A 23,361-nucleotide genomic window follows, 5' to 3' on the forward strand; every position below is an offset into this window, starting at 1 on the left:
TCCGTAATCTCGCGATGCCTCCCTTCACTATTCCTGAACGTCCTGTCATGTAGACAGGACACTGGCGAAACTAACAAGTTTCGTCCTAACAGAATGAAAATAGTTTCTCCATTTGTGTTAGGACGTAATTTGGTACTTTCTGCTGCATTGGAATTTCATTCGAGGGTATTAGGAAGCTATCTACTAAGAGGTTGAAAGACCTAAATTGGTCTTTCAGCCATATTTACTAACTCAAAGTATTAGTATTAGTACATAAGGGAGTTTTAAATCTCCCTTCTGCCCCTACTTGCTATGCCGTTAGTAGCGGCATGTCTACTAAACAGTGAGCCTTGCCTGATTGGTTACTTGCAAGGCTCAAATTTACCTATCAGAGCACTCTTATTGGTTGGTGTAAACCAACTAATAAGAGCGCTCTGAGTCAAATTGAAGGGGGTGGGTAGGCTTTATAAGCCCTTCTCCGCCCTGCGGAGCTCAGTCTGCGCGGTGCCCTCCCTAGGTGAAAATTGATTATTTGTTTTAGAGTCGGGTTTTTCTTTTCTCGGCGTGTTTTTTATCTTGCGCTCGGATTTTATTTTATGAGTTTGATGGGAATAATGGATTTTTATTTGGTCTTTTTGGGGGCTGAAAAAAGAAGGTTTAAGAAACAAGAAGACATCTAATGGTAAGTATGATTTTTTTTTTTATTTACAGATATTTCGTTTTTTTTGTCCTCCCCTAGGGTGAGGGGGTAGGTAGGGTTTCATTTTATATGGATGGGGGGTGACTAGGGGCTTTGGGACCCTAGTCACCTGTGGAGGGGGAGATTTTTTTACATTGGGTTGGGGCTGCGGGACACAAAAATACCCCTTTTTTGTCACCAAGGGCCCCCACATGCTGCTCATGGGTGGGAGCTGGAAGGGGGGAGGACAATAGGTCCCACCTCCTTTTGTTAGTGAGGGCCCCCACCCGCCGCTCATGGGTGGGGGCAGAGGGGAGACAGAAGTTTCCACCCTTTTGTTACTTAGGGCTCCCACCCACCGCTCTTGGTTGGGGGTTGGAGGGCAGGTGACAAAAGGTTCCCCCCTCCTTTTGTTACTTAGGGCCCCACCTGCCGCTAATGGGTGGTTGCCGAGGGGGACATTAGGTCCTCCATTTAATTTAAAAGCCCTGCTGGGCGCTCACTATTTAGTAGACATGCCCCTACGCATAACATAGCAAGTAGGGGAAGAAGGTAGATCTCCCTTATGCTATTATGGGGGTCATATTGAACCTCATAGAATGACTGGGGGCATGGGGGGAGTTTGGAAGTGGCGGGAAGCACGGCTCCCTGCTGCTTCTAATTTTACATATTACAAGGAGGGAGCTGCGAGCCGGTAGCTCCCTCCTTGTAATAAACTAAACGAACAAACAAAGAGGTATTTGTTCACTCGTTTGAAACTTCTATTCATCCATTTGTATTTCTGACGAATTAATGAATTGCCGAAACTCCCGTCCGGATGCCCAAGTGTTTAACTGGGCATGCGTGGGAATTTCATAGCGCTAACTAGTGTGGGCAGATGACATATCCCTTAGGTCTGGGCATTTGCGGGTGACTAAGGGCACAATACAATGTATTACAGTCGGAAGGGGGGGTTAAAAAACAACAACCTGATTCTGCCATGATAGTGCCGCTTTAATGCCACCGGACACTCTGTGAACATGTTAATGTAGTTGTTCTGGTGTCCTTAGCTTGTCCCTGCAGGCTTTTTAAAGGGACACTATAGTCACCCAGACCACTTCAGCTCAATGAAGTGGTCTGGGTGCCAGGTCCCTCAGGTTTTAACCCTTCACATGTAAACATAACAGTTTCAGAGAAACTGCTATGTTTACACTGAGGGTTAATCCAGCCTCTAGTGGCTGTCTTCCGGACAGCCAGTAGAGGCGCATCTGCGACGCTGGAGGCGAATTCCGCCTCCATTGCGCAGAGCGTCCTTAGAAAAGCATTTAGAAATGCTTTCCTATGGACTCTTTGAATGCGCGCGCATGCGCATTCGGCTCCAGTGACATCGGACGGGGGAGCTGATGTCGGACGTGGAGGAGAGGTAACCAGGGCAGAGGGTCTCTCTCGACGCTGGATAAAGGTAAGCTGCTGAAGGGGTTTTAACCTTCAGTGCCACGGGAGGGGGACCCTGAGGTTGGGGGCACCCTCAGGGCACTATAGTGTCAGGAAAACCGCTTTGTTTTCCTGACACTATAGTGATCCTTCAACCCTCTTAAGAATAGAGGCAATTGTACAAGTTCTGATCAAAACAAAACGTGGAATTTGACTATTCAACCGTAATTTACCTATTTCATATTAAGTGCACCTACACTTATATATCATTTTGTTCAGGAGAAACAGGACTTTCACTTCATATGAAATATTTATATATGAAACACAGTTGTATATGAATAAAATCTAAATAAGTTTGAGACACCTCCCTGAAATTCATGTTTGCATGTTGGGATGTCTGTGTTTCCAACTCCACTTGGCCGGGTAAGACATTCTGCTGCCTGGATCCAAGACTCCACCACCTCCCTCCCTAGTCATACTGTAGTGGATTCTTTTATGCAAACCAATAAGTTTAAAAGTCTATCTGTTCCTGTCCAAATTAGAAATAATAAAGTTGCGTGCACGCAGAAGTAAATTCACACTGAGACATGAGGTTCAGGTTAATGAAAGAACATCAGGAAATTTAATGGCAAGAGCACAGAAAATGGGTGCGCAGACCCTTATAAAGGCATTATTACATCACTGGAGAATTCAAGATAACATAGAATTATAAATCAGTAATTGGTTAAGTGTTAAGTGGTTCATTCAAATGCCCTCCCTACTGGGTGTACCATCTTAGGTCATTACTGTCGTCATGAACTTCTCCTCCGGATTCCAGCACCATCTTGTTAGCACGAGGAGTTCACTCGATGGGAGGGGGGCTTTGGCAGCCATTTTGAGTAGTTGGCACGTTAGTCTCAAGGTTAGTTTCTCAAGGCTTTTAGTAACTTCACATTTTATTACGACTAGCTGCTACAATGTTTCGCTCAACAGGAACCTAACATTTCCTGCTGACACACAATTTCTATGAACAAAGCATTCTTGTAAGACTTGAACTATGAGGCCTAAGAAAGAAATATAAGGGTATAGATTTAAGGGGGCCTAATAATTCTACAACAGTCCCCCCTTAAAATGTTAATTACTAAAAGATAAAACTTTATTTGTTAGTATCAGAAGACTTGTTAGCCCAAAGACACAGAAACCCCATGACCGCTAACTTGGTGTTATTGCAAAGTGCAGTCGGATGTAATAAATATAGTACAAAATATCATTAGCAGTGATGGTTGTGGACTCAACCCTCGTCTTTTACTGTGAAATCATCTGGTACCCCCCTTGGCACACCTATGGCATCAATATATATATATATATATATGTGGGTCAAACTTCCCTTTTACAGGGGTGCTCCTTTTTGTTCTGAAGCATGAATGTGGTGTGTCAAGAGTACCTTGTCATGTACTATGTGTATGGACATAATAACCTTGGCTAGGGCACATTTGCTTATTCATCATAATATGAAACCTGTCCCATGCTATGTCAGTGTAGGTGGACTTAAATGATTTAGCCAATATTGATATCACCACAAACTCAAGATGGGCAGATAATCCTGAAAAAGCTTGGCGTCTGAATCTCTTTAGCTTCACGAGGTCTCCTTTATGGGGTCCTCGGCTTTTCATCGATGGCCGGTGGTCAGGCGTTATTATGGCCATCAAAAGACCTACTTGTTGATAATTTCTTCATTAACAAGTAACTTTTCCTTTAGAGTTAAGGGTTTGTCAAGATCAACAAATGTTACTTCCCATGTTGCAGAGATAGTCTTGAATCTGGAATGATGAATCCACTGAGTGATCTCTGCAACTTTCACGATGCATTACTGGGTAAATGGTCTTGGTTGTCACATTGATGACCGGTTAGGCCTCTGGTCATCCTGACAAAATGTCTATTATAACTATTGCATATTTGAAGCGACAACTCTCTGGCACCTGGATATAGTCACTTGGATTCTTGAAAGGGATAGTGAAAGTTAGCTAGATGCTTAGGATTCTCCTCCTTTTTCTGCCTGAGTTGTCCTCGGCACAAATGACACAGGATCGGCAGTAACTGTTGATCAGAAGAGTAATTCTAGGTGCTTCAGAGTATTTATAGATCAAGGAGTTCATGAGGGTCTTGGATAGGTATAAAGCTCCATAAAGTTCCAAATCCAGTATGGTACCTTCCCTCTTCATCCGCAAATCTAAAGCTATCCACAAACAGAGTGGAGTCAGGATCTGGCAAAGCTACTGCATGCACTGTTGGGAGGTGTCTTGTTTACTCTTTCATCTGTTCAAAGCAACCATGAGGAGCAGTAGGAGAGGTATCCTCACCTATTTCTGTGTGAGATTGAGGGTATTTGTCTTTCCATTTACAGTTCTCTTGCTGACCCCCCTCTGTAGAGAGCTGATATCGATTTTTAGTGTTTCATGTTTCTAATGAGCCAGGTTCCTTTCATGAGATTTCTGGGGACTTAGTGAAGAAAACATGAGGGACAGCCACCTCCCAGTGATGATACATGTGTCTTACTTCCATGGGTATCTGGATCAGGACCGTACTATTTCCTTGAGAGTGCCCAAAACAGGTCTGTCATGATGAGGTGTACCTCCACCAGTCTGAATAATTCTTTTTCGTAGTGTGGTAGTCCCCCCTGGGAAGTGGCAGAAGAGCGGCCGGAGCAACTTTTCTTCGAAGTATGATGTTGTCAGGTAGAGGCAGAGTTGTCTGTGGACGGAAATGTCTTAGAGAGGTAAGGTGGTTTGGCTGGATACAATAGAGAAATAATATCATGAGGAGCAAGAATTATTAGGACCGGCACTAGAGGTGCCACACCACTTGGGGCTGCCATATTGGATGTGGGCACAACTTGAGCAGGTTGAGGCAGGGTAGGCGTGATCGGGGTAGGGGGTGTGGTAATGGAATGTACATGGGAAGTGGCTGAATAGGGCGGAGTTGCGGGGTAAGGGTAGGAGAATGGCCAGGCCATTTGGGCAGGTGCCAGGGCGGGGCACGGGTAGGGCGGAGGAGATGGGTAGGGATTAAGGAGGGAGGAAGCATATAAAGGATATAGATATGGTGGTGGGGAGATGGAGGAATGAATAGCGGGTGGAGTGGGAGGAGGAGAAGGTGGAGTAGGAAGGACAGGAGGAGGAGGAGGAGGAGGAGGAGGAGGTGGAGTAGGAAGGACGGGAGGAGTAGGAGGAGGAGAAGGTGGAGTAGGAAGGACAGGAGGAGTAGGAGGAGGAGAAGGTGGAGCAGGAAGGACAGTAGGAGGAGGAGAAGGTGGAGCAGGAAGGACAGGAGGAGTAGGAGGAGGAGAAGGTGGAGTAGGAAGGACAGGAGGAGTAGGAGGAGGAGAAGGTGGAGTAGGAGGGGAGACAGACGAAGGGGAGGGATCGGTGGAAGGAGTAAGAGGAGGTGGGCAGGTAAGGGAGCAGACAGGTGATGTAGCAGTGGAGGTGGGCAGGGTGGTGGATGGGCGGAAGGGAGGAAAAGCGGACGGGAGAAATGGATTGGAGGGGGAGGGTGGTAAAGGAGAGGATGAGGGTGAGGAGATCTATAGGACTGATGGGGGGGGAGAATAAGGATCCATCAGCATTCAAGACCAGGTAGAAATGAGGAGGCAGGTAGGATTCTCTTCCGCTATGGAGGCCGCAAATAGCCCATTTACAACAACTATTAACTGACCCTATGCTTTCCCTATAGAAAAATAATAAAAGGCTAACAAGCACATCTGTCTGAACAGGCCTCGAATGCTTCACTCCGTGGATATCCCGTCAGACTTTTGCCCGTGGAGACAGACGCTATCCCTGACTCTCTCCTAAAATATAATTCTTACATATATCACAAATATACATTATCAGAATTTTATGTCTCGCAAAAGGGATAAAATTATTTTACTCTTCACTGATAATGTATTAAAACATACAAAATAGACAAATAATATTGTTTTCTGCGAAATAAATGAAAAGATAATGGAGATTTTGTTAAGCTTTATAAATAGCTATACATTAATTTACCTTTTTTTTGGTTTCCAGTTTCTGGCTGCTAGTAACAGATGTGGAATCAATACATTATAATGGCCAAAGTCTCGATTTATATGTATATGTATATGTAATAATAAAATATCAGGGCTTACGTCAAAATTTATGTTACTCAGTTTTTGAATCTTGGAGGCTATCATTTTCCAATAAAGACAGATTGGTGCACACTCCCACCTTCATAGTTTATACTAGTATCTAAATCCTTATTCCATTTGTAAATAGTTAGGCTTATAATGTTTTCTGGTTCCTTTTCAATTAGATCAAAACATTTTTAGACCAATCCTTTAACTGTATTACCATTTGTTCAAGAAATCTTTGTTTATTAGAAATGTATTTGATTAAATATTCTTTAAGATAACCCCTTTCTAGCATATTATCAATTTTTGTACACAAAGTTAAAACACATTTGTTACTTACACGTGAATCGATATATATATATATATATATATTCCTCATCATTAACTACCACTGTCACAGACACATTTCTGATACAGGGAAACAAATAGCAGGAATGTTTTAGTAATTGTAACTTTCTTGTTCATAATATGTAGAGTTCCAGGAAAACAGCATATCTTAAGACAGGATGAGCAATACTTTAATTAAAAACAAAGTAAAAATACACAACGCGTTTCGCCAAACAGTAGGCTTTTTCAAGTGTAGACACTCTACACTTGAAAAAGCCTACTGTTTGGCGAAACGCGTTGTGTATTTTTACTTTGTTTTTAATTAAAGTATTTTGTGACTACCACTTATCTTTGGTTAGTACATTTACTTTATATGTTGCTGTTTTATCCTGGCTGATTTTTTTTAAACAAGATCCAGTACTTCAAAAGTAATCCCTGGTGGGGATTATTCCACCCACACTTGGTTCATAGAGCAGTGCGGCTGCTCTGAACACTGTAAGTACGTTTCTTTTTTATTCCACTGTCATTTTATATATGGAAAACACTATGGGCCCTCTCTTGTGATTTTATTTTCATAAGACCGGCACTGCAAGCATCATTAGAGGAATATCCTACACGTGGGGAGTTAAAATACCACTGTATGCTGTTTTACTCAGAGCTGGTCATAGCTCTTTAAATGCAGTAGTACCACAGTTATTGCACCATTGCGTTTTTCCATCTTTTATATATTTTATATGCTGACGTCTGTCTGGGATGGTGTAAAGAATCTTGTGAAGACACCTCCAATTGTCCAGCAATATCCTACATGTGGGGAGTACTAAATACCACTGTATGCTGTTTTACCTAGAGCTGGGCTTAGCTCTTTAAATTGTAAGTTGGCACTTCTCCACGTCTGTGTTGTTCGTGATCCTTTCCGCATTACGGTTTTGCACTATTGGTCTCCCCTCTCTGCTTTTGTATTCCATATTCGACTACTGAGATCCCAAAGAAAGAACCTAAGAACACTCACTCAAGGTCCACATTGTACCTAAAGACTTTTTCATCTCCCTTTATTTTATTTAGCGCACCCTGTATTTGTTGTCTTTTGTTCTCTCCATTCTTTGAAGGGTTTGAGGGTTACCCTTCCTTTCAGGTGTGCAGCTCTATCCCCCCTTGTGATCAGTACTGTAGCGCTGTTCCCCTCCCTTTCTATTTACTATAATAATGTAATAATAGGGCGCTGGCTGGGAGAACTTCCCAGTAACACAGTTATTATAATAAACATACAATCTTAAACCTTTGTGATCAATTTCTTCCTCAATCCATCCCTCTTGCTGAATATCTTTTGCTGTACGGACTAAATCATGGTCCAACAGCTTCCCTTTCTTTTCTGTCAGTAACTTACGCCAGCTCTCTGGCTGCAATCTACCGCACGGAGGTACGGCAATCCCACATACTTTAGCAATCTTATCAACTTTCTTAACCATCTCTTCTCCTTCTCTATCTTCTACCAAATCACATGCTAACCAACCCTTATTGGGTTTATCTAACTTCTGTCCCATCCTCCCTATACAAGGCGTCCCAGATATAGAGAAAGAAAAAGGAACAGAATGTCTACAGTGCTCGACTGCTACGTAAGAGTAAGCTCCTACGTACGTCTTCCCAAAACGTAGACTAGTCACTGATTCCCCCTACCCGAGGTAGCCGCGGATTGGAGCGTGGCAAGAAGTGTGTGACCAATCACTTCTCTCAACAAAGAGAAATAGGAGGGGAAAGTGTAAATAGTACAGAGAGTAAGATAAAAGTAAGCACAGGAATCTGTGTGACAGACAATTAAGACAACATTTCAGTGTAAATACAGTGCATGCATCACAGTTCAAATAAATCAACAGTAATCCCTTTCCTTTACTCGTGTGGCAGAAGCCACCTCCCTCAACCTCGTAGTGTCCCCGCTTGGGGAAAGACTACCGCTAGTCTCACTACCTAGCGGCCACGAGAAACAGCAACAATCTCCGACCCGAGTCCCGTATAACCTCCCTAGTTACAGTGGTTCGTAACCACCTCTATCCTCACTCCCGTAGTGCACCTGCAGACCCACCCGCAAGTCTCACTACCACGTGGTGATGGAGACAGCAATGTCTGCCCGAATCCACACGCCACAAAAGAAAAACTGGAATGCTACCAGCCTCAGCGCTTGAGGCTGGAGTGTACCACCTCTCTGCAAGCAGAGTAAAGTAGTGTCCAATGAGGCTAGCTAAGCTGTCAAAGCGACACTATGGGGAACCCCCAGGAGTCTACACCGACCTCCACAGATCCCCCCTCCTCTTTTTCCTTACTGCCTTAGCTACTCGGCACCTAAAAGAGGTAAACAGGTAATAGAGGACCCCCAGGAAAACTTCCACAGATCCACCCCCCTCTTTCCTTACAGCCACAGCCACGTGGCTCCTAAAAGGGGTAAACAGGCAATCACGCTACCCGGGCACTAAGCTAAGGACAAAGCAATACAAACACACCCAGTGTCAACATGTGCAGGTAAAGTAAGTATTAACAGGTAAAATGTAAGGTCTTTCGGCAAGTAATTACCTGACTTTGATGTCCTCTCGGCAGCAATCACAGACACTGGGACAGGTAAATCACAGGGGCAGGAACATACCGGCTAGGTGCTGCAGCAATCTCTACCGTGTATTTCAGAGGTGATCAGGCTCCTTCCGTCCCCCAGGATTCACCCCCCCAGCGTCTTCTTGGACAGCTGTCCGATAGGTCATAACCCAGAGCCCCATGTTGATGCGCCAAATTGTAGTGGATTCTTTTATGCAAACCAATAAGTTTAAAAGTCTATCTGTTCCTGTCCAAATTAGAAATAATAAAGTTGCGTGCACGCAGAAGTAAATTCACACTGAGACATGAGGTTCAGGTTAATGAAAGAACTTCAGGAAATTTAATGGCAAGAGCACAGAAAATGGGTGCGCAGACCCTTATAAAGGCATTATTACATCACTGGAGAATTCAAGATAACATAGAATTATAAGTCAGTAATTGGTTAAGTGTTAAGTGGTTCATTCAAATGCCCTCCCTACTGGGTGTACCATCTTAGGTCATTACTGTCGTCATGAACTTCTCCTCCGGATTCCAGCACCATCTTGTTAGCACGAGGAGTTCACTCGATGGGAGGGGGGCTTTGGCAGCCATTTTGAGTAGTTGGCACGTTAGTCTCAAGGTTAGTTTCTCAAGGCTTTTAGTAACTTCACATTTTATTACGACTAGCTGCTACAATGTTTCACTCAACAGGAACCTAACATTTCCTGCTGACACACAATTTCTATGAACAAAGCATTCTTGTAAGACTTGAACTATGAGGCCTAAGAAAGAAATATAAGGGTATAGATTTAAGGGGGCCTAATAATTCTACAACAATACATACATACATACATACACACACACACACACACACCTACCTACCCTGGGGACAAAAACACCCTGGGGTGCAAGGGAATGCTGTTAATGCATTAAATGCAAAAACTTTATATATCATGCCAATGAGCAATGAATAAAAAAAAATTGGTATACCATGCCAATAAACAATAAATACATAAACTTGATATATTATGTCAATGAGTAGTAAATGAATGAATCCTGAATATCATGCCAAAGAGCAGTAAATTCATAAAATGTGTGTATCTTTTCAATGAGCCTCCAAAAAGCCTGCTAGTGCCAAGTGCCCCCAAACAACCTGCCATTGCCATCTCTCTGCTCCCAGCCTCTCTGTGCCATCTCTCTGCCCTAAACCTTGCCGTGCCATCTCTCTGCCACCAGCCTCTCTGTGGTATGTCTCTGCTTCCAGTAAAAATGACAGTGTGTGTGTGGAGAGAGTGACAGTGTGAAGGGATGGTGACCGACAGTGTGTGTGGTATGGTGACAGTGTGTGAGAGGGATGGTGACCATGTAGGTGGAATGTTGACAGTGTGTGGTGGGACAGTGTGTGGGGATGGGGATGGGGACAGTGTGTGGGGATGGTGACAGTGTGGGGGTGATAGTGTGTGTAGATGATGACATTGTGGGGTAAGGTGACAGTTTGGGAGATTGTGACAATGTGTGTGGGAAGGTGGCAGTGTGTGGGGATGGTGTGTAGATGATGGTATGTAGATGATGACATTGTGGGAGTAAGGTGGTTAAAATATGGGGATTTTGACAGTGTGTGGGATTTTGACAATGTGTGGGATTGTGACAGTGTGTGGGGGGTAACAGTTTGGGAGGGGGTGACAGTGTAGGGTGATAGTGACATTGTGAGAGGCGGTGACATTGTGGGGAGGTGGTGACAGTGTGTTGGGATGGTGACAGTGTGGAGAATGAGGGCAGTGTTTGGGGATGGTGATAATGTGGTTGGTGTTGACAGTGTGTGGTGGGGAAGGGTGTGTGGGGAGGCTGTGCTTTAGTGACCAGCCTCCCCACACTGAAATTCCTTTTTGTGTGTAGGGGGATGGGGACAGTGTTGCAGTTGGTGACAGTGGGGGAAGATGGTGACCGTGTATGTGGAAAGGTGACAGTGTAGGTTATATCATGCAAATGAACATTAAATGCATAAACTTGGTTTATCATGCCAATGAAAAGTAAATGTAGTAAGTGCACTCTCTGCACTGGAGAGATCGACTTGCTTCCCTATCAGTATTGATTTGAGAGACTCTTTTGCACTCAGACTACTGCAGGAACTGTTCCTACTTTAGATAAAGATGGTAATTTGGAAGTGTTCCTGTGTAGCTTTGAAAAGAATTGCAGACAGTACCACCTGCCATAGGAACAATGGGCAAAGTTACTCACTGCTGGTCTCAGATGTCTGGCTTTGGAAGTATTTGCAGACCTTCTGTAGAAGTGGTACACTCTCACCAGGGCCGCCACCAGAAATTTTCAGGCCCCTAACAGAACAAATGGTCTGGGCCCCCCCCCCCCTCCAATTCACAAAAAGTGCAAATAAATAATAAATATAAATATCAAAACAAACAAATAACGCAGGAAACAATGAGCAAATATATACAAAAATGTGCAAATAGTGCAGTGCAAACAAATTTTACACAAATTGACTTGCTCGATGTGTTTTAATACAACTTACCAATGTAGTAATCTTCACATGTCCTAGGAAGTTACAAGCACGTACGTGGTCATGTAACAGGCAGAAATACTCACCTTTCAGGAAAATTGCAGGTGTCCATCAGTCGCAAGGTCTGAGCAACAAGAAACAAACAAACACACTGATGCACAGAGAAACACACAAACAAACATACATTCACAATGTGCATTTGGCTCTGTGTATTTCTAAATGTGTCTGAGAGTGTGTGTCAGACAGCAAGTATCCTTGTAAGTGAATCTGTGTCTCTGTGAGCATGTGTGTGTCTGGGACCATGTGAGCAAGTGGAAGCTCGTATGTATGGGGGGCTGATTGTGATCTTTGTGCATTGTGTTTATGGAGAAGCTATATTTCACGACTGTGTATGATTACTGTCTTCAGGGTCTAACTGTGAAGGGGGAATATAGGGTTAACTTGGCAGAGTAAGTGTGACAGGCAGGGGCGTATTAGCCGCGAGGCAAACAAGGCATTTGCCTTGGGCGGCATTTTCCAGGGGGCGGCAAAAAGAGCCGCCCCCAAATGCCCAAGGCAAATGTCTTGTTAGCCTTGCCTAGGGCAGCACAAAACCAGGATACACCACTGGTGACAGGGCGAGTGTGACAGAATTGGGGTGAATGTGGGGCTTAACCCCTTACGGACCAAATTTCTGGAATAAAAGGGAATCTTGACATGTCACACATGTCATGTGTCCTTAAGGGGTTAAAGTGACAGGGTGAGTGTGGCAGTGAAAGATTTGGGGATGAGTGTGACATAGTTGGAGGAGGGAGTGTAACAGGATGAGGGGTGTTAATAGAAACAGAGAATGTGACGGCAGATAAGAACCATTCGGCCCACCTAGTCTGCCCAATTTTCTAAATACTTTCATTAGTCCCTGGCCTTATCTTATAGTTAGGATAGCCTTATGCATATCCCACGCATGCTTAACCCCTTAAGGACCAAACATCTGGAATAAAAGGGAATCATGACATGTCACACATGTCATGTGTCCTTAAGGACACCTGACATGTCATGATTCCCTTTTATTCCAGAAGTTTGGTCCTTAAGGGGTTAAAGGACCACTATAGTGCCCTGAGGGTGCCCCCACCCTCAGGGTCCCCCTCCCACCAGGCTCTGGGGAGAGGAAAGGGGTTAAAACTTACCTTTCTCCAGCGCCGGGCGGGGAGCTCTTCTCCTACGATCCTCCTCCTCTCCTCCCATTTGGCTGAATGCGCAAGATGGGCAAGAGCTACCACTAGAGGCTTTGAGGGCTGGATTAACCCATTTATAAACATAGCAGTTTCTCTGAAACTGCTATGTTTATAAAAAAATGGGTTAACCCTAGCTGGACCTAGTACCAAGACCACTTCATTAAGCTGAAGTGGTCTGGGTGCCTAGAGTGGTCCTTTAAGGGGTTAAAGGGACACTCCAGTGCCAGGAAAACACTGCAGGTCCCCTCTCCCTCCCACCCCCCATCCCAAGTTGCTGAGGGGGTTAAAACCCCTTCAGTGACTTACCTGTATCCAGCGCCGATGTCCCTCGGCGCTGGGTCAGGATCCACTCACGCTCCTCCCCCACCGACATCAGACGGGGAGACCTATAGAGCATGCGCGGCCGTCGGCGGGGGAGACGCACACAAACAAACGCGCATTAGACCTCCCCATAGGAAAACATTGAAAAATGCTTTCAATGCTTTCCTATGGGGATTTCAGCGACGCTGGAGGTCCTCAAATAGCGTGAGGACGTCTTGTGCCGTTATAGCACACTTTTCATGTGCTATAAACACAGACGTGTCCTCTAGTGGCTGTCTAGTCTAGAAGACCGCCATTAGAGGAGTTAACTCTGCAAGGTAAATATTGTAGTTTATGAAACTGCAATAATTACACTTGCAGGGTTAAGGGTAGTGGGAGTTGGCACCCAGACCACTCCAATGGGCAGAAGTGGTCTGGGTGCCTGGAGTGTCCCTTTAAGGAGGATTAATATTCAGGTTCAGGGGTGGCAGTGATGGGGGAAGGGAGGATGGCAGTGATGGGGGAAGGGAGGATGGCCGTGAGTGGGGGAAGGGAGGATGGTAGTGAGTGGGGGAAGGGAGGATGGTAGTGAGTGGGGGAAGGGAGGGTGGCAGTGAGTGGGGATGGGAGGGTGGCAGTGAGTGGGGAGGGTGGCAGTGATGGGGGAAGGGAGGATGGCAGTGATGGGGGGAGGTGAGGGTGGCAGACTGGCATTGAGTGGGGGAGGGGAGGGTGGCAGTGAGTGGGGAGGGTGGCAGTGATGCGGGAAGGGAGGATGGCAGTGAGTGGGGAAGGTGAGGGTGGCAGTGAGTGGGGGAAGTGAGGGTGGCAGTGAGTGGGGATGGGAGGGTGGCAGTGAGTGGGGAGGGTGGCAGTGATGGGGGAAGGGAGGATGGCAGTGATGGGGGGAGGTGAGGGTGGCAGTGAGTGGGGGGTGAGGGTGGCAGACTGGCATTGAGTGGGGGAGGGGAGGGTGGCAGTGAGTGGGGAGGGTGGCAGTGATGGGGGAAGGGAGGATGGCAGTGAGTGGGGAAGGTGAGGGTGGCAGTGAGTGGGGGAAGTGAGGGTGGCAGTGAGTGGGGGAAGTGAGGGTGGCAGTGAGTGGGGGAAGTGAGGGTGGCAGTGAGGGGAGGTTGGCAGTGAGAGTGAGACAATAAAATAACTTACCTCTGTCCCTGGTGATCTTCTTTCCTGCAGCAGCAGCACCCTCGTGGTCCCATGCTCTCCTTCCTGTCTGCAGCTCCGCCTCCACGGGTTCAGAGCTGCAGTCAGACCATGTGGAGATTGTCTCGCGAGCTCTGATTGGCTGAGCTCGCTGACAATCAATCATGGTCTGCAGCTCTGCACCCGTGGAGGCGGAGCTGCAGACAGGAGTCACAGGGATCCGGATTTGTGCACTGTCTGCAGTCACAGTGCACGGTGACAGCTCTCTCCCGGCAGCACACAGGGGGGCCCAGCATCCAGCGGCACAGAGGCTAAGCTGCTGGGCCCCCCTACTGTCGGGACTCGAGTCCGCCCGACAAATGAGTCCTCTTCTCAGTCCCGGCCCGCTCCAGCAATCCGGCCGCGGGCCGGGCCCCCCAGGACCGCCGGGCCCGTGACAATTGTCACGGTTGTCATGCCCTGATGTCGGCCCTGACTCTCACTGAGGAGGACTACAGAAAATAATTCTGGACATTTCATGGAGAACTACACTGCAATTGTAGGCCATATGATGACATGTGCGACAGTGGATCAGAGGACTGGAGATTAAAACCATATAAAGCTTTAAGAATCTGATGATAAAGGAGTAATTTTTGCAGCTGTGCCTAGCAGAGAATTAGAGGCGGACGAGCTGGCAGATTTTCACACATCAAACAGAATAAGAGCATACAGGAGCAGAGGTTTTACTAAAGGGGCATCCAGCTGAACGATCACTCCACCTCCAGAGACCCCTTTTGTCTGCTATATAGTATTATATGAGTTTTAGGAGTTTTCTTATACTATGGGAGATAATTGTGTTAGCGAGTCTGTGTGTATAAAAGGTAAAACAGAAGGGAATAAAATTAGTTTATAATACAATAGCTATTGTGCAATGGATCTTGGTGTCACGCAGGAAATTTAAGTATGGACTCTTGACCTAATTCTTTCCTAGACACCAAGACTCCAAGGAGTGACTTGTTTTGTTTTGTTTTATGACCCCCTGTGATAACTCCTATATAAACCTATGGTTCACTGAATAAAGTCAGTTTTACTTCACTCTCCATTAAAGGACTACTATAGGCACCCAGACCACTTCAACTCAATGAAGTGGTCTGTGTGCCAGGTCCCGCAAGTACTAACCCTGCAGCTGTAAACACAGCAGTTTCAGAGAAATGCTTTCCTATGGGTGGTTTGAATTTGCGCGCGGCTCTTGCAGTGCATGCGCATTCGGCACTGATGGCGGCAGGAGGAGAATAGTTCCCCAGCGCCGAGGGAGCCCCGCGCTGGAGAAAGATTAGTGTTTAAACCCCTTCAGTCCCCTTCAGCCCAGCGGGAGTGGGACCCTGAGGGTGGGGGGACCTTAAGACCCTATAGTGCGAGTTTGTTTTCCTGGCACTATTGTGGTCATTGGTTGGTGTTTGGGTGAGACTGTTATACAGTTATATCACTGTATACTGTTCCATGGTGGAAGAGCTCCAGAAAAATCCCAGTCAAGCTGCGGCTATGGCGGAACCGCTGCCTGTCCTTGAATTGCCCTCTGTCATATTGCTTTTAGTGGCGGGCTTTGGGGACGAAGGGAATGGAGTCCCTTCCTGCGCTACTGATGCAGAAGCATTCCAGAAGCATTCCAGGTTTTCCCCTATGGTTGCTAGGAAGCAAGCTTGATGGAGGTACCCAGCCGGGGTACAAGGAGCTCCGTTACAGAAGCCATTGGGCAACTGCTATTAATTAGACTGTGCAGAGAGAGTATCTGTAATGTGTGTGTGTGTCATTGTGTTTTTGTCTCAGTGTGTGTTAATGTACAGGGAGTGCAGAATTATTAGGCAAATGAGTATTTTTACCACATCATCCTCTTTATGCATGTTGTCTTACTCCAAGCTGTATAGGCTCGAAAGCCTACTACCAATTAAGCATATTAGGTGATGTGCATCTTTGTAATGAGAAGGGGTGTGGTCTAATGACATCAACACCCTATATCAGGTGTGCATAATTATTAGGCAACTTCCTTTCCTTTGGCAAAATGGGTCAAAAGAAGGACTTGACAGGCTCAGAAAAGTCAAAAATAGTGAGATATCTTGCAGAGGGATGCAGCACTCTTAAAATTGCAAAGCTTCTGAAGCGTGATCATCGAACAATCAAGCGTTTCATTCAAAATAGTCAACAGGGTCGCAAGAAGCGTGTGGAGAAACCAAGGCGCAAAATAACTGCCCATGAACTGAGAAAAGTCAAGCGTGCAGCTGCCAAGATGCCACTTGCCACCAGTTTGGCCATATTTCAGAGCAACATCACTGAAGTGCCCAAAAGCACAAGGTGTGCAATACTCAGAGACATGGCCAAGGTAAGAAAGGCTGAAAGACGACCACCACTGAACAAGACACACAAGCTGAAACGTCAAGACTGGGCCAAGAAATATCTCAAGACTGATTTTTCTAAGGTTTTATGGACTGATGAAATGAGAGTCTTGATGGGCCAGATGGATGGATTGGTAAAGGGCAGAGAGCTCCAGTCCGACTCAGACGCCAGCAAGGTGGAGGTGGAGTACTGGTTTGGGCTGGTATCATCAAAGATGAGCTTGTGGGGCCTTTTCGGGTTGAGGATGGAGTCAAGCTCAACTCCCAGTCCTACTGCCAGTTTCTGGAAGACACCTTCTTCAAGCAGTGGTACAGGAAGAAGTCTGCATCCTTCAAGAAAAACATGATTTTCATGCAGGACAATGCTCCATCACACGCGTCCAAGTACTCCACAGTGTGGCTGGCAAGAAAGGGTATAAAAGAAGAAAATCTAATGACATGGCCTCCTTGTTCACCTGATCTGAACCCCATTGAGAACCTGTGGTCCATCATCAAATGTGAGATTCACAAGGAGGGAAAACAGTACACCTCTCTGAACAGTGTCTGGGAGGCTGTGGTTGCTGCTGCACGCAATGTTGATGGCGAACAGATCAAAACACTGACAGAATCCATGGATGGCAGGCTTTTGAGTGTCCTTGCAAAGAAAGGTGACTATATTGGTCACTGATTTGTTTTTGTTATGTTTTTGAATGTCAGAAATGTATATTTGTGAATGTTGAGATGTTATATTGGTTTCACTGGTAAAAATAAATAATTGAAATGGGTATATATTTGTTTTTTGTTAAGTTGCCTAATAATTATGCACAGTAATAGTCACCTGCACACACAGATATCCCCCTAAAATAGCTATAACTAAAAACAAACTAAAAACTACTTCCAAAAATATTCAGCTTTGATATTAATGAGTTTTTTGGGTTCATTGAGAACATGGTTGTTGTTCACTAATAAAATTAATCCTCAAAAATACAACTTGCCTAATAATTCTGCACTCCCTGTATGTGTGTATGGGCCATTGCATGTGTGTTTCTGTCAGTGTGTGATTGTATGTGTGTATGGGTCACTTTCTGTGTTTCTGTTTTGGTGTCTATTGGTGTATGGGTGTCAGAAACATAGAAACATAGAATGTGACGGCAGATAAGAACCATTCGGCCCATCTAGTCTGCCCAGTTTTCTAAATACTTTCATTAGTCCCTGGCCTTATCTTATAGTTAGGATAGCCTTATGCCTATCCCACGCATGCTTAAACTCCTTTGTGGTGGAATCTCGGTAAAAATAAATTTAGTAGGCCGAGATTACCACGTGGCATGTGTACGTGCATATGCTGACGTATCGATCAGTTGGTTGCACGTGGCAAGATACGATCAGTAGTGTACGGAGCATGTGCGAGAATACAGGATGTCGTATTACACTCCTCCATTGTGCTGGACAGGCCATGCGGTCAAGCAGGAAGTTAATTCTTATTTGTATTGATTGGTCAAGAGAATGTGCGGGTGGAGCTTAATATGGGAGGAGTTATGTGCCTATATAAGGAGCCTACACTATTGTCCGGGGCTCAGAACTTGTTGTATTTTGGTGACATTAGTCCCTCTGAGTCCCGATCGGTGAACCGAATAAAGAATCTCTTCCTTCCTGAAGAAACCTGTGTCCATCTCTCTGTGCTTGGCTTCCGTCAGTTTCTCCGGTATCATTTGGTGCATTGGCCGGGAAGCTCATCGTTCAACGGTAGCTGAGAAGCAGAGGCGTGAGACGGTCTATCTTTGCCCACATTCTCTACGGCTGCACCCCTGAACTTCTGCGTGGACCTCCCTTCGTCTCGGCGCCACTGGTCTGTTGTCCAGGAGATCATCGGCCTCTACGTAGTAAGTGCTGGGGTGTCCCCGTCGATGAGTGTGAACTCAGGTTCAGGAACGAGGAGGTAAGACGACCGCTGTTTTAGACGGCGGACCCACTAGGGGTATACCGATTGTGCGGTAGGCCCATAAGGGGTTAATCTGTGTATGGAATCTGCCCCCTCTGTCGGAGGGAAGGAGCGAAGGCGCACCGCTCAATCGAACGCTCTTTAGTAAGACCGTTTGATTTGGTTTGGAGTCAGGCGGGGTTCTGTGTAAATAGCCCTAGCCGGACACCGGGTGTACAATTTGTTCGCTAGGTCGGAGGGACCGGGAGACTAAGCGGCGTCTGTGTAAATTCGGTCCGCTAGCTCTCAACCTATCTTGGCTAAGTGGGAAGGCGTGTACATTTGGAACCCACTAGACTATTGATAGAGTAGAAAGACTAAAAGGGTTCTGTTGTAAATTCCGCCCTCTAGTTCGCTATATGTGGTGCTTGGGCAGTGTGGCTAACCAAAACGGATGTAGATAGTTTTAGGTAGTCCATCAAGGTACTGGCCAATAGATTAGTTGGGATTGTATATGTGATAAAGATTGTTTAGTAACGTGTATATCTTGTTAGATAGCGTGAGCTCTGCCGTCTAGCGAGAGTGTTAATAGTGTGTTGCTGTATTATAGTGCACGGTACCATAACCCTGTATATTTACTGACACTGTATATAAGTACTAATAACTGTCGTCTATTGCATGTTTAACACCATAACCACTAATAATTGTATTGTGACCTTAAATTGTACTTTGACCTATGCTAACCGTACTGTAACCGCTGTTTGTAAAAGACGATGTTACTGGGGTGTGTTATAGACGGGTAATTCATATATAGAGAATTATACCGTGGGTGACGGTATGGTTTCGCCAAAGGGCATAATTTCAATTACTTAGTGACTGGTGTAACAGCTGTGTGTGTACGGGAATTCCCTGAGTGTTTTTATTGTGTTATTGTGTACGTTTCACTTGGTAACTGTACCACGTGGTGCTGTTGCCGGAAGAAACGGGTGTGACTGTTGAATAGAGCGTGTGTATAGCATTCGTTGTCAACGACGCTCCATTGATAAGTATGGGTGCGTCGGAGTCGACGATTTTGGATCCCTTAGGATGTATGGTAAAGAATTTTAAAAAGGGATTTACAGTATGTGATTTTGGGGTTAAAATGTCTCCTGCACGTTTGGTAACTTTGTGCACTAGGGAATGGCCTACTTTGGTTGTTGCATGGCCGCCACGTGGCAGTTTAGATCCAAATCTGGTACAGCGTGTACACGTGGCTGTATCAGGTAGGCCTGAACTTTACGGACAGTTTCCATACATTGATTGTTGGAGGCAGGCCGTAAACGACTCGCCAAGATGGATCCGCATATGCCACGAGGAGCAATGTCGCCTCATGGTGGCCAGGACTTGTTTGTCCACTAGGACCACGGTTAAGCCCATTTTGGACACGCCCCCTGAGTCCGAGATCCCTATGCCGCCCCCTTACTTCTCTGCAAGGGGAAGTGATACAAGCACAGGAAGTTCCACACCCCCTCCCCCATTGTCCCCATCTACTTCCTCCTCCAGCTCAGAATTTACCCCACGTCATAATTTACCCCACGTAAACCTCCCCTTCCGGAACCAACCCCCGTAAAACCCACCCATCCTGATTTGGCGCCACTTCAAGCTTCCGGTCAGGCTTCCTCTAGCCCGGCTCGGAATATTTTATTCACCGGCCTTCCCTATAATAAAGCTTCTACATCCCCACGTCTTATTACCCCCCGACCGGAACCCCTAACCGACGCCCCTCCACGAAGCCCTATACTAACCCGACAACTGACTGGAACCCAAAAACCTAAACATTACCAGATGCCTCTTCGTTTGAATCCTGGGTCAGCCTACCTTAATGATTTAGGTCAAATGGTGTATGCTGACCCAGTCTTCGTATATGTCCCGTTCACGACTACTGATCTCTTGAATTGGAAGACCCACAATTCCTCGTATACTGAAAAGCCCAAGCCATGACCGACCTGTTCACCTCGATAGTCCAGACGCATAATCCAACTTGGGCTGATTGCCAGCAATTATTAATGATAATGTTTAACAACGAGGAGAGGACTAGGATAAACCAAGCGGCTATTAAAGCGCTGGAGGAAGAAGCCCGTACTTTAAACCAAGCAAATCCAGCAGCATGGGCCGCAACTCATTATCCTAATGCTGATTCCGAATGGGATGTTAATGGCGCAGATATGATTCAACTAAAAGCCTATATAGACGCTATAATTGCTGGCATGAAAGCCGGAGGGAGAAAAGCAATAAATATGTCGAAGACGGTTGAGGTGATTCAGAAAAGTGATGTAGCGCCCAGTGTCTTTTATGACCTATTATTGGAGGCATACCGCCTGTATACCCCCTTTAATCCGGAAGACACTGAGAATTCCCGAATGGTAAACTCTGCCTTTGTCAGCCAAGCTTACGGAGATATTAAGCGCAAGCTACAGAAGTTAGAAGGGTTCGCAGGAATGTCCATCACCCAACTAATGGAGGTAGCAAATAAGGTGTATATGAATAGGGAATCAGAAAGTAAGAAAGAGGAAGAGCGCAAGATGCGTAAAAAGGCGGATATGCTAGCGGTAGCGATCGCAGGCGTAGATAGACGGGGCCCAGATAGAGGCGATAGTAGGTGGAATAGGGAACCCCTGAGTAGGAATCAGTGCGCGTATTGTAGAGAAGAAGGGCATTGGAGAAGCGAGTGTCCAAAAAGAGAGCAATACGAGAGAGACCCACTCAGGGCAGGTTATGGAAACTTTAGAGGCAGAGCGAGAGGTAGAGGAGGTCCCGGAGGGAGTAATAGTAATAACAGAGGAAGTGTAAGAGAAGACAGATACTATCCCGCAGCGCAAAGGTCCCACGATAGAGAAGATAGGGACTTTGTAGGATTGGCTGACACGGTCATGGAGAGCTATTGATACCGACCGGGCTCCATCCCCCTTGGTCGAGCGGAGCCTATGGTCGATGTATCAATAGGGGGAAAAAGGAGTGCATTCATGATCGACACTGGTGCTGAACATTCGGTGGTGACTGATCTAGTTGCTCCTCCATCTGGAAGAACTATTACCGTAATAGGAGCAACTGGAAGGAGTGCTGAAAAACCGGTTCTTAAAAGTCGACTCTGTACATTGGGAGGCCACGTAGTAAAACATCAATTCCTTTACATGCCTGAATGTCCAGTCCAATTGTTGGGACGTGATTTGCTATCCAAATTACAAGCGCAGATTACGTTCCTACCAAACGGAACAACATCCTTAAAGTTTAATGGACCTTCAGGTATTATGACATTATCCGTACCAAAGGAAGAAGAGTGGCGACTTTATACAGCGTTGACTAGCCAAAACCCTAGGAGTGATGAATCCTTATTCAACATACCAGGAGTTTGGGCAGAGAACAACCCACCAGGACTGGCCCGCAATATTCCACCCATTCGAATCGAACTAAAGCTTGGGGTTTATCCAGTGAGCCTACGGCAATATCACATCCCGCAGAAGGCTAAGAAAAATATTCAATCTTATCTGGATAAGTTCATACGGTATGGTATCCTAAAATTCTGTACTTCCCCCTGGAACACCCCATTGCTGCCTGTTCAAAAGCCCGGTACAGATGAGTATCGCCCTGTGCAGGACTTGAGAGCAGTCAATGATGCGGTCGTAAGTATACACCCAGTTGTGCCCAATTCCGGGCGGGGCTACCTATTTTACTGTCCTAGATCTCAAAGATGCCTTCTTTTGCCTTCGAATTGCTGCAGAAAGCCAGTGTATCTTCGCTTTCCAATGGGAAAATGCTGTAACGGGCTCGAAACGCCAGATGACTTGGACAAGACTGCCCCAAGGGTTTAAAAATTCACCTACCCTATTTGGATCACCTTTAAGTCAAGACTTACTGGATTTCAAGTCCATCCCAGGAGAGTGTGTACTATTGCAATACGTAGATGATTTGTTGATAGCGGCAGTTACAAGAGAAATATGTCAGCAAGCAACACGCAATCTACTACACATTCTCTGGAAGGCAGGATACAAGGTGTCTTGGAAGAAGGCCCAGTTGTGTCTGCCAACTGTCAAATATCTGGGATTCCATATCTCTGAAGGTCAAAGAATAATGGGGCCAGAGAGAAAAGAAGCTGTGTGCCAAATACCAACACCCAAGAATAGAAGACAAGTGCGAGAGTTCTTGGGGGCAGCAGGCTTCTGTAGGATATGGATTCCCAGTTACGCGATATTGGCGAAACCTCTGTATGCAGCTATCAAAGGTACAGAACACGACCCCTTCTTATGGACTCAAGAACAGCAAACGGCATTTGAAGATGTGAAGAAGGCTTTGATGAGTGCCCCAGCATTAGGTCTACCTGATCACACACGGCCATTCTACCTGTATGTACACGAGCAAAGAAGAATGGCTGTGGGAGTATTTACACAGTACTTGGGATCATGGCAAAGACCTGTTGCCTATATGTCTAAGCAACTGGATGCAGTGGCCAGCGGACTTCCACCTTGTCTAAGAGCCGTAGCTGCAGCCGCCCTGCTGGTAGCTGAGGACGACAAACTCACTCTGGGTCAAGAACTTTATGTACGAGTTCCACATGCAGTACAGACGTTGTTGGATTACAAAGGAAATCATTGGTTTAGTAACAGCCGTATGACCAAGTATCAAGCAATGTTGTGTGAAAACCCAAGAGTGCATTTAGAGACTGTAAATACCTTAAATCCAGCTACCCTTCTGCCGCAACCTACTGAAAGTCAACACGATTGTTTGGAAGTGATGGATGAAGTATTTTCAAGTAGACCAGATCTTCGTGATTTTCCCATCCAGAACC

Source organism: Pelobates fuscus, chromosome 12, assembly GCF_036172605.1.
Source record: "Pelobates fuscus isolate aPelFus1 chromosome 12, aPelFus1.pri, whole genome shotgun sequence".
Taxonomy (NCBI): domain Eukaryota; kingdom Metazoa; phylum Chordata; class Amphibia; order Anura; family Pelobatidae; genus Pelobates; species Pelobates fuscus.